We start from the raw sequence: 10,654 nt of genomic DNA, 5'->3' as shown, positions 1-10,654 counted from the left end.
CATTGCATGCAAAAAGACCTAGTCTGCCAAGCTTTTTTTCCCCCCCTAATGAAGCAGCTTTGTGAAATCTCTCCATGTGCTAATACTAATGAAGATCCTCCAGCACAATTAAAATCACAGCCAGTGGCTGAAGAGGAAACACCAAACAATAGCATCTCTCTACATGCGCATATTATTTTGATGTTGCAACCAGCTTTTGTTCAGATCTAATGTTAAAAAACCTTCACGTTTCCAATGGCCCTTGACAGTGCAAAGCAGCGTCAGCAACTTACACGCTCTAATTTCAGAGTGCAAGAAAACAGCCATCTCGCAAACAATTTTTTCTCTCTCTCTTTCTGGACAAATTATGTCCTTGGCCGTATTTTAAGCTTTTACTTTGGATAGTTTGCAGGAAGCATTTCTGTGTTTGCAGGGGACTTTAACCCTGACTTAGAATGACTTTGATGCCAAGAAAGAGACACAGGGATCACATGTATAAACTATTAGATCCAGAGAGTGGGGTGTGTGTTTCTTTTAATTACATGATTACAAAAAGGTGTGTTTACAATCAAATTCCAGTATATTCCAATAGTTTATGAATACTTTTAAATACGGAAGAATTCTTTGGTTCCTATCTTTTTATCCAATCTGAATTTCTGAAATTGGTGGGGTCTTCTTGGAAGTGTCGCAAGGATCACTTCCATAAATTCCATTCTTAAAACAATTTACAGGTTTTTAAATTTTCTGTGAGCATTATTTTATGGTCCCTTAAAGCGCACAGATTATTTTAGTAATAAGCACCACAGGTCCCACACCCACCTCATTTGCTTCTTGAAGAGTTCTGTGTAACTGGATAGCTTGCCTATTCTTACTCCCTAGGGGCTAGGTTCATTACCTAGGTGCTTCTTTTATATTATACATGTAAAATATTTACATCAAGGTTTTCAGTGTAAAGCGTATCTTCCAACAGTATAAGATTCCCAGTAGTTCCCTACACACACACACAAACTCAACACCCCCCCACCCCTTATAACTTCAGAAGACCTCCTGCTCCAGCGCAGGAGTGAAAATAGAGGGTGAACTTTTGAGGAGCAGGAACGCGCCTGGCTCCTTTTTTTTTTTTTTTTTTTGGATCCAATAGGGTCATTTATTACTGAGGCTTGAAATGAGATAAACAATTCTCCGCTTCCCCCCTCGCTCGCTCGCTCGCTCTCGCTCTTCTTTTTAACAGCAACTTTCATTGTTAGAAAGAGAGGAGCCGAGTTGGTTGACGTCACTTTTGGTTCGCGAAGCCCTTCGCCTGGAAGTGAAGCTGAATAAACCTTGAGAAGAGAGAATCTGCTTCAATCTGCTGCCGCTGTAAGGAACTAAGCAGAGACAGACGGAGAGGGAGAGGAGAGAGAGAGACGCGCACGCAGGAGCGCAGACCCGGAGAGGCTTCCCACTATCATGAATCCTCCGAGTTAGACCCCCCCTCCCCGCCCCGGTCTTTCTTCACTCCCTTCTGGAGGGCTTGTTGGGGAAAGAGAGGGGGCTAGGAAAGGAAAACGGTGCCCATCCTCCAGATAAGGCGCATCCCTCCCTTTGAGCCCCCTAAGCAGAGGTGGGCGCGTGTGAGATCTCTCTTCCCAAACTGTGAAGGTGAGTTAGAAGCGACGGAGACCGGGCCGGGGCGGGGGGGGGGGCGGGGGCTGGGGGCTGGGAAATTGCGGAAAGTGAAAATTCCGGCTAGTGTTTGGCGAATCTTTCCGGCTGCCGGGTAGATCCCGGAGGGAACCCCAGGGTGGCTTCGGCCAGGCTCCTGGCGTGCGTTTTCCGTCGGTGCTTCCTTCTCTCTTTGTTGCTGGGGCTGGTGAGGATTTGCCTCTGCCTCGGAGGGAGAGGGCTGGGGTGGGGAGCTGTGGGTCCTTCCCCCCAGTTATGTGAGGCTTCGGTGCTTATGGAGGAAGTCGTCGAAGATCCAAGTCTGGAAAGTGAAACTGACCTTGTGCGCTCGGGACAGGAGGGGCGGGTGGGCTGGCATAGGCGCGCTGGGCTGGGCTGGGCTGGGCTGGAGGGGGATAGAGAATCTCGGCTCTGGAGGACGGGTGAGCGCGGAGTGCCAGCCGAGTTTTGCACACACACACCCCAACACCCCCGGGCCAGTGCTCGGGTTTCTTTCTCCCAGAGCCACGTCGCCTGTGGCGCACACCAGCCCACCTTCCTGGGCATGGGATCTTCTGGGCTTTTATGCCCTCCACTCCCTGCATCCCTGCCCTCTTCTTTCTCCGTGGCTTGACAGCCAGCCCTAACCACTAGGACCCCCCCTCCCCCTCCCTTGCTTGCCCTCTCCCTTTGGGCCCCCCCTGCTGGTTGGTGGGAAGAGGGGAGGGGACGGGAATCTTGCCCCACGAGGGGAGCATCTGCAAAGTAAGAGGATCTCGCCTTTCTCTACGCTCGTGCCCGCCCCCCCTCTCAAGCTCCCCCTCCACGCCGTTCCTTTCTCCTCCCTCCCCTCGCCGTCTCTCTCGCCTGTGCTTTTCTTGTTTAAATGCTGCGTTGCCCGAGTTGATGCAAAAACTCCGCTTTGGGTGTTGAAAAAGCGCCACCGGCTCGGGGAGGGAGAGACAGCCGGGGGAAGCCGGGCTCGGTGCTTCGCGGGGGCTTTGCTGCTTTTCTTTTCTCTCCCCTCGCTTTCTCTCCCCCCTTTATCTTTTGTGTGGGTTGCTTCCTTATAAAGCCAGAGAAGCAGCTGCAGCCCTTGGCCGAGTTGTTGAAATTTATCCCTTTGTGTATATTACAATATCCTCCATTTTTCTGCCCTCTAAACAACAAGGCTTTCGCCATCTTGGGCATTTAAAAAAAAAATTCAAGTCTGTGTCTATGTCTCCGGCTCTCTTCCCCCCTTTTTTAAAGGCGAGGGGATGAAATCCTTCAAGCCCTGTTGGATAAGGCACAAAGTTTAGGAAATCTTTCAGGGGCAGACAATGACGTCATGTAAAGTTTTGAAGGGGTCCCCCCCAGAGTATGTATTTTCTTTCCAGAGATTTCTGGCCTCACGTGTTGTTGTTTTTTAAAAGCTGTATTGGTTGTAGGTTGGTTATTAAAATGTAAAGAAGGGAATATTTTGGTAACAGGTGCAGAAAATGTTTGCATTTATATGTGGCATTTTCTTTACTAGGCTGTCTTCTCTGGTGCAGATGTAATTTTTTTAAAGGGCCAGGGGTGTTATTTTTTTTAAAATGTCAGGTGGTGTGGTAATTCACTGATGGATAAAAATTAATTGCCTTTGCAATTGGTCTTGTGTCAGTAGCATCGGAGATGGCAGTGCCTAGGAGCCATTCCTAAAGACTTGCTATTTGAAGGAAAACAGGATAGCAAACTCCTGTTTGCACACACACCCTCCTCATTATTTATAATAGTTCTGGATTTTTAAAATTTCATTATTTGCTGATAGAGAATTCAGGGACTCTTGCATGTTCTGGAGAGGACCTGTAGATGCTGATTCCGCTGTGGATCATGTTCCAGACCCATTGGTGACTTTCCAAATGCACTTAGTATGCTAAGTTCTAAATTGCTCTCTCAAAAACAGAATCACATTACCTTTGGCTATAGGCTCCTATGTCTCCAGTTGTGAAAAGGAAACAATAAAGAGTACTGTGCTTTTAATTTACTCCTTTTCTACAGACTCAAACCCACCCACCCTTTTATAGAAGTTCTCCTGGTCACAGGGCAAAACTTAATGAAACATTGAGTACTTCATAAATAATAACATCTTTAAATAGAATCCTACATTTCTATTCCACTTCCTGTATTTGTTTTGTTGTTCTTTCCACCTATTTAGCCTTGCACTAACAACACGAAACTGCCTGTGTTTAATTTGCATTCCCTTTGTCTTCATGGTTGGGGGGAGACTACAATTGTCTACAATTAACATGGGAAACTAATAATCACACTTTTAGCACATCAAGATGTTCTTTTTTCAGTACATTCCAAACTAAACAACAGATTTAAGGTATATTTACTACTCTGGGCAGAAATCTGCTTTCATATTTACAAAAGGGAGGCTTTTACCCTCATCTGTTCTTTTAAAGAGACGAAAAAAGAAGTCACTTTATAAAGCCTTGTTGAAATAAATGGCTGCCAGTTCTGTGATTCTTAGGTTAGATGAAAATGTTGAAATAGTTAAAAGCACATAGAACAGATGGCTCTAAATTATACATGCAACAAAGGCCTGGAAGATTTGGCAGATTATAAATGGTGAGCCACAGAAGATAAGCAGTGTAAGAAAATGGTAGTTGAGTATATTTGATACCTCGCCTCTATTGTAAACTGTGTGTACAGTTTAGTCATAATACCACCTAATCAATAAACCATGAAACATCAAGAAAATTGTAGTCAAAATAATTTTCTGTATTGGGTATGTGAGGAGGGCTGTTGGGACATCTAAATTTAAGTGGGGTGTTTTAGGTTTATACAATTGAAGACCAATGCAACAAGCAAAAGCTTTTTTTATTTTTAAAAGATAACTTTGTTTTTATGCAGATTTTGAAAAAAATAGCACATAAAATCAGAATAGGGTAGGATAAAATCATATGCACACGACTGTATGGTCTTGTAAATTTTAGAGGGATGGGAGAGCAAGTATGGTGGGACTGCTTTCAGTGGTTTTTAAAAAGGATCAGATAATGATTTCTTATTTGCTTATACTCCCCTGAAATTAACAAATGATGAACACGTCTATGAACAACGGCTCTCTTGGATTGCTAAACTGCAGGATTAAACATCTCTCCTTCTAGGCATTTGTCTAAAGTCAAAATCTGTGCACGTGCATATTTCAACAAAGTGATGTTCACATGAAAAAGTTCCTACTTGGTGTAATACTTGTATTGAGGTTCAGTTAAAATCACTGTTTCCTGATTTAATTTGTGTGCTTGTGGGGGAGAGAGAGAACTGTGGATAATAGTTGGATTTGATTTCTCCATTACAATTAGACTGCTATAGTTATAAAGATTATTTGTTTAAAAAGGCAAAATAGTGTATCTTTTATATTGCTATTTGAATCTGGTGGAGTATTTATCATTCATATCTAATTTATGATGGAAATGAACCATGCCACCCGAAGAAATGCTTTTTTATTCTTATTACATGACATGTATTAAAAATGCAAATAAAAGGGTAATGGAAGCCTTAGATTTCTAGTTGCCTTTAGACTCTCTTTCCATTTCTTTGTTTGCATGTTTATTATAGAACTGCAGTGTAAAGGAGCAGATGTTTTGCCAAACATCCTGATGTGTTGCTTTTTCTTAGGGGAGTGCGTAACTGTTCCTTCTGATGCATCGGCTTGACAGCTGCTTGGTTTCATGGAGCTGCTAAGAAGCCATTAGTGGTGTCACTGAATTGAAACAGAACAGTCACTCCCAGCTTGAACTGCAATTGTTAATGTCTTTGTTGCTACTTTTTGTGTTCCTTACAGAAGATGCAGAATATCACAGTTGCAAGAAAGTGCGTGCTTTCTGTCTGATGTGCCTAAATTGGTGAAAGAATGTGCTAGTGCGCGATTTCCTCTGAATTTTAAATTCTCTTGTTATGCCATATCTAGAACTAGAATGGATTGGATTTGTTTCCAAAGACACAGGGCAGTGGGGAGGGGGGGGGGCAGACTTATTGTAAAGAAAAAAGCGTGGTAAAGGCATCCACAGAACTGGCACCGTGCTTCTTATAACCTGATAGCATTTTTTTTACTGGTTTTGTTAAAATAGGCCCCATGCTGCTATTTATTTTTAAATAAAAACCCTTGTGTCCATTTCAACTCTAAAAGTGATATCATAACCCACCACACAGTTGTGAACCATGAAATGCCATTGTGTATGTAACCATGTCATGGATTTAGACCTGTGGTACAATATAGCTCATTAATGTTTTGTGTATTAGAGTTAGACTTAACATTATCTTTGTCTTTACTCAAGTGAGCTGTGCCTTTGAAGCCAGATGAAGCAAAAAGACTGACTTTATTTGAAACAAGTAGTTGAGGTCCTCAAATTTTATCGCCCCTGGAACACTCCTGTTGGTAATTTGTAGTTTTTTGTAGCCACCTACAACCTTTTAGAAAAAGTATTTATAAAATGCTCGAATAGGCAAGGAAAATGCTGACAGAGTTAATAAGACAGACAATTAAGTATTCACATTGGAAGGCTGGTTGAAAATTGATCTTTTGCAAATGAATATGTACTTTAATGAAATCAAGCATGGAGAAGAAGCACAGTTCTCCAAGACAGATTGTTTAAAAAAACTATTCTGTATGCTGTGTTTAAAAGTTAGTGAACAAAAAGAGAAGGAAACTGTTAATCATTATAATAATATTTAGCCTTTTTAACAGCACATTTCGGGTGTCGAAAGCATTTAACTTAAATTGTCTCTGTAATCCTTGCGAAAGTCCTGTAAGGTAATGCAGGTATTATTTTTATATTACAGAAGAAGGCTAGAGTTTAAGAGAAGAATGACTTTTCTAAGGTCATTAACAGTGCAATCCTAAACAGAGTTACACTGTTCCCAGCCCATTGGTTCTGAGAGGTGTAACTTTGTTTAGGATCGTACTGTTAGCGAGCCTGGCACCAGTCCTAAACTAGTTTACACATATGATTCAGTGGGGCTTACTCTCAGGAAAGTATCCTTAGGACCGCAACCTTTGTAACTGAAGCATACCACAAAGTTCTAGCTCATGTTCTTTCCCACAGCCAGGAGGACTTGCTCTGCTAACTTGTATACCAAGGCCACTGTGGATTGGTTTTATTTTCATGTTTTCAGGAGTGTGCCTTGTTACAGTTCTGAATCTGTGATGCTAATCTGAAGTTCTGAATTCGTATTCACGGAATAATATACATAATAGTGGCCAGCTCATAATCTAAAAATATTTTTTTTGGTAATATTTAATACACTGACTACCACTTCTGTTCCTGCCTTTGCAAATATGACACATTTCCCAAAGTGACCATAAGTAATCTGTTAAAAATGCCCATGATAACATTAAGTTATGTTGCAGTAAATTTATTCAGCATGCTGAGTCTAATCCCAATCACTTGCAATGAAATTGCATTGAAATAAAAAACATGAATTTTCTTCCCTATGTGCCTCTCAGTGCAATCCTAAGCAATTTTACACATTTATAAACCCATTGACTTAGAAAAGTGTAACACTTCTTAGGATTTAGGGTTGCCAACTCCAGGTTGGGAAATTACTGGAGATTTTGGGGATGGAGGGCAGGGTCGGGGAGGGACGTCAGTGGTGCATAATGCCATACAGTCTACCCTCCAAAGCAGTCATTTTCTCCTGGGGAACTGATCTCTGTAGCCTGGAAATCTCTAGGACCCACCTGGAGGTTGGCAACTTCATTAGGATTGTACTGTACATTTCTCTGTATTGTAAATACTATTCCAAAGGTATGTGTAAGAAAAAGAGTGGAAAGAGAAGTTACTTACCGAAAGTCAGTGGAAGTAATCGGAGTAGATTTACATGGGCTTGGTATCGAGGCCTTGTGTTTAAATCAACCAACTCCAATTTCAGTGGAAATAGGATGTCACTCAAGGTTTTCTGGCTGATTCAGAAATATGCGGCCTCATCTTATGTACATATACTTTGAAAAATATCCATTTACTTAAAAATAAATATACATACTATGTTCTGCAAAAATTAGTCTTCTATAGTCATGTGCGTATATAAAAATTATGTTCTAAAATGATAAAATTATCAAGCATTGTTGCAACCCTCACCAACTTTGATGAAGGAAGGAGTTTTTGCTTGTAGTCTGTCCCGTGCAAATGATGGGATTTGCTTCTCTTTTAACTGGGATACACTTTTACCAGTATCAGTAGTTTTAATGGGTTTTAGTGTACATTTGAAGAATATCTTCTTTACCAATCCAATCCAATCCAATCCAATCCAATCCAGTGGACCTTATTTCCCTACCTGAAAACGGTTCCCCATTTACTTTGTTTTGTTTATTTGATAGTTTACTTCATTTATATTCCGCCTCACTCTCCAGTGGGGACCCAAAGCAGCTTCCATCGTTCTCCTGTCCTCCATTGTACCCTCAAAATCATCCTGTGAGGTAGACTAGGCTAAGAGTGTGTGGCTGGCCTGAGGTCACCCAGCAAGTTCCCATGGCAGAGTGGGGATTTGAACCTGGGTCTCCCAGATCCTAGATTGACCCTCTAATAGGCTTACCAGTTGCCCACCAGTGGTGGGCAATTTCCTGAAGGTTTGCTCAGTTGCCGCTGTGACGGGCTCAGCTTCAGATGCCGAGATTTCCAGTCAGTGAGCTATAATTGACATGTTTCCTTCCCCCCCCCCCCACCATCATGGGGCTAGCCTGAAATGGCAGTTGGGGATGGAATGTTGGGCAAGCTGTCAGTTGGAGTTGGAGAGAAAACAAGGGAGTGAATGGGAGTTGGAGCCCGGCTTTTGACCAGAGAGGGTCAGCCAGAGAATCCTCTGTGAGAGGAAATAATGTTTGTGAAACACTTTTAGTCCTAGGACTAAAGTGGGGAAGACCAGCACTAACTCCTACTTAGACTCAAGAGATCTGGGGATTATAGAGGGCCGAGGAAGCGGGTAGAGAGGCGTCTCCCCTTCTGTGCCAGGAACAGGGTTACAGCTCATAACTATAACGCCTGCCAAGTATCTAGGAAGGGTTTGTCTCAGTGGAGCCCCCTAAGGTCTGGAGAGGAGGGAAAGTCATGTTGTGTTTGTGTTTGAGTATGTAAAGTGTAACATCTGTGAAGCAGTGTCAACCTTTGAAAGAAGCCAGCAGCCTAGTGTTATACCAAGTGTTTTGTGCCTCACACCAGTGAAGTTCCTGTACAAAAACTTGGCTGTTTCTTCAGTTCAAACACCTGCCTACCTGCCTTTTGACTTTAACCTACTGTAAATAAACCTTCTGTTATAGTTTGAACCTCCCCAAGCCTTGTGTGCCAGTTTCTGCTAAAGGGAAGCGCAAACCCCTGATCTGTCCCCTACTAAGACTTGGCTGGGTAACCATTTTTAATAGTTCTTAAGGGTGGGACAAGAAAGAAAGTTGAAGCTTAACATCAACCACGCTACCAGAGGCTTCCCAGCCCAGCATACAGCTTCATAGGCTTAAAGAGGAGAAGTTTTACCTCCGGGTAGGGGAAGGTCAGCCTAAGCCTGAGTTGCACATGGGTTTGTGGCACCCACCAATTGCTGACGATTGGCAGAAGGTTGCAAGTGCAACTCCCCCCTCCCTGGGCAATCACCTGCTGCAGGCAGACAACCTAGGAAAGTGCACAGTGGGCAAGCTCCCAGCGAGGCATGATGATGTCACTTCCTGAAGTAATGTCATTGTGCCAGTTGCAGATATGCTCCTGCACTTCATTGGAACCAATTTTGGAACCAAGCAGGCCAGAATTAGCCTTGTGGACAAAGTGCAGGAACATGCCCGTCACCAGCATGATGACGTTACTTCTGAGAAGTGATGTCATCGCACTTCTGTGAAGCATGCTTTGAATGCCCGAAGGGTATGTCCCAGGTCTCCCAACTCCCACCAGAAGAGTATAGGGACCTGGGAACCCTACCCTCTAACCCAGAGGTTCCCAAACTTATTTGGCCTACCGCCCCTTTTCAGAAAAAAAAATTACTCAGCGCTCCCCTGGAAATCTACCTTCAAGAAGTGGACAAAAAGTTGCAGTGACAAATTTGCACACCCCAAGCAGTAAAGGGACACTAATGTAAAAGGTCCTTTTACTAATATGTTCCTTTTAAAAAATATGTATTTTCCCCAAATCTTACCTTTTAGATGTTTTCTTCAGTCCAGGTAGAGTCCACCATGATCCACACAGCCAGGCAGGCCAAGGCAGGCACAGAACAGCAGCAGCTGAAGGCCTGAAGCCAGAGGCCAGCAGCAGCCACCACACAGTAGTCCAGCAGCAACACCAGCCTTACAAGGGTGCACATGCAAGGGTGCACCTCCCCCTCCCTCCCTGACTCTAGGGAAGACCAGGAGAAGGCAGGAAAAGGCTGCTTTAGATAGGTTCTGGACTCTTCTTTCTTTATGCTTCCACCACCCCCTTATTTTTATTCAACGCCCCCCCAATTGCACCCAAGGCTCCTACCACCCACCTGGATCATTCCAGTGCCCCCCAGGGGGCGGTATTGTCCACTTTTGGAACCACTGCTCTAACCAATACACAACACTGGGTCTTGGAGGATATAATGCACAAAGGAGCACGTGCGTGGAGCTGCTTTTCTGTTTAAGTAAATATGGGAACCCATAAGCACAGCAACTCTGTGTTCACTTGAGACTAAATATGGGGCTCTCATTTGAGGTATTTCCTTTTTTTTGTACCTCTTTCCTACATCCTTACGCTAAAAAAATATATTCAAGTGCTTAAGAAATATTTAACTGGGTTTCTTTAGAACTGTTTTGAATATATACTTTTGGCTGTCTCATATACAGCACTGTAGTATATGAGTAAACTTTAAAATAGCATTAACATGCAATCCTATGCAGAGTTACTCCAGTCTAAAACCATAGATTTCAGTTAGTCTATAATGGAGTAGCTCTGTTTAGGACTGCCATGCAAGACACATCTTCTGAGACATTGTAAAAAAAAAATTCTGAGATACACTTCAAAATTTTTTAAAAAATCAATAAAAATCAAATGATAGTAAAAATTGGCTA

At 42.9% G+C, this 10,654-nt stretch overlaps 1 protein-coding gene across 1 annotated transcript in view; it reads left to right on the top strand.

Annotated features, from left to right (window-relative positions):
- Window positions 1-1,243: 1,243 nt before the first annotated feature.
- Window positions 1,244-10,654, top strand: part of BAZ2B (bromodomain adjacent to zinc finger domain 2B) — a 279,279-nt gene continuing 269,868 nt past the window's right edge. Inside the window, exon 1 of the mRNA XM_054970384.1 lies at window positions 1,244-1,620. The gene's annotated coding sequence lies outside the window, so the exon portion shown is untranslated. The remainder of the gene's footprint in view (window positions 1,621-10,654) is intronic.

The sequence above is a fragment of the Eublepharis macularius genome, chromosome 2 (assembly GCF_028583425.1).
Source record: "Eublepharis macularius isolate TG4126 chromosome 2, MPM_Emac_v1.0, whole genome shotgun sequence".
In the NCBI taxonomy this organism is placed as follows: domain Eukaryota; kingdom Metazoa; phylum Chordata; class Lepidosauria; order Squamata; family Eublepharidae; genus Eublepharis; species Eublepharis macularius.
This window is presented reverse-complemented; position numbering and strand designations above follow the sequence as displayed.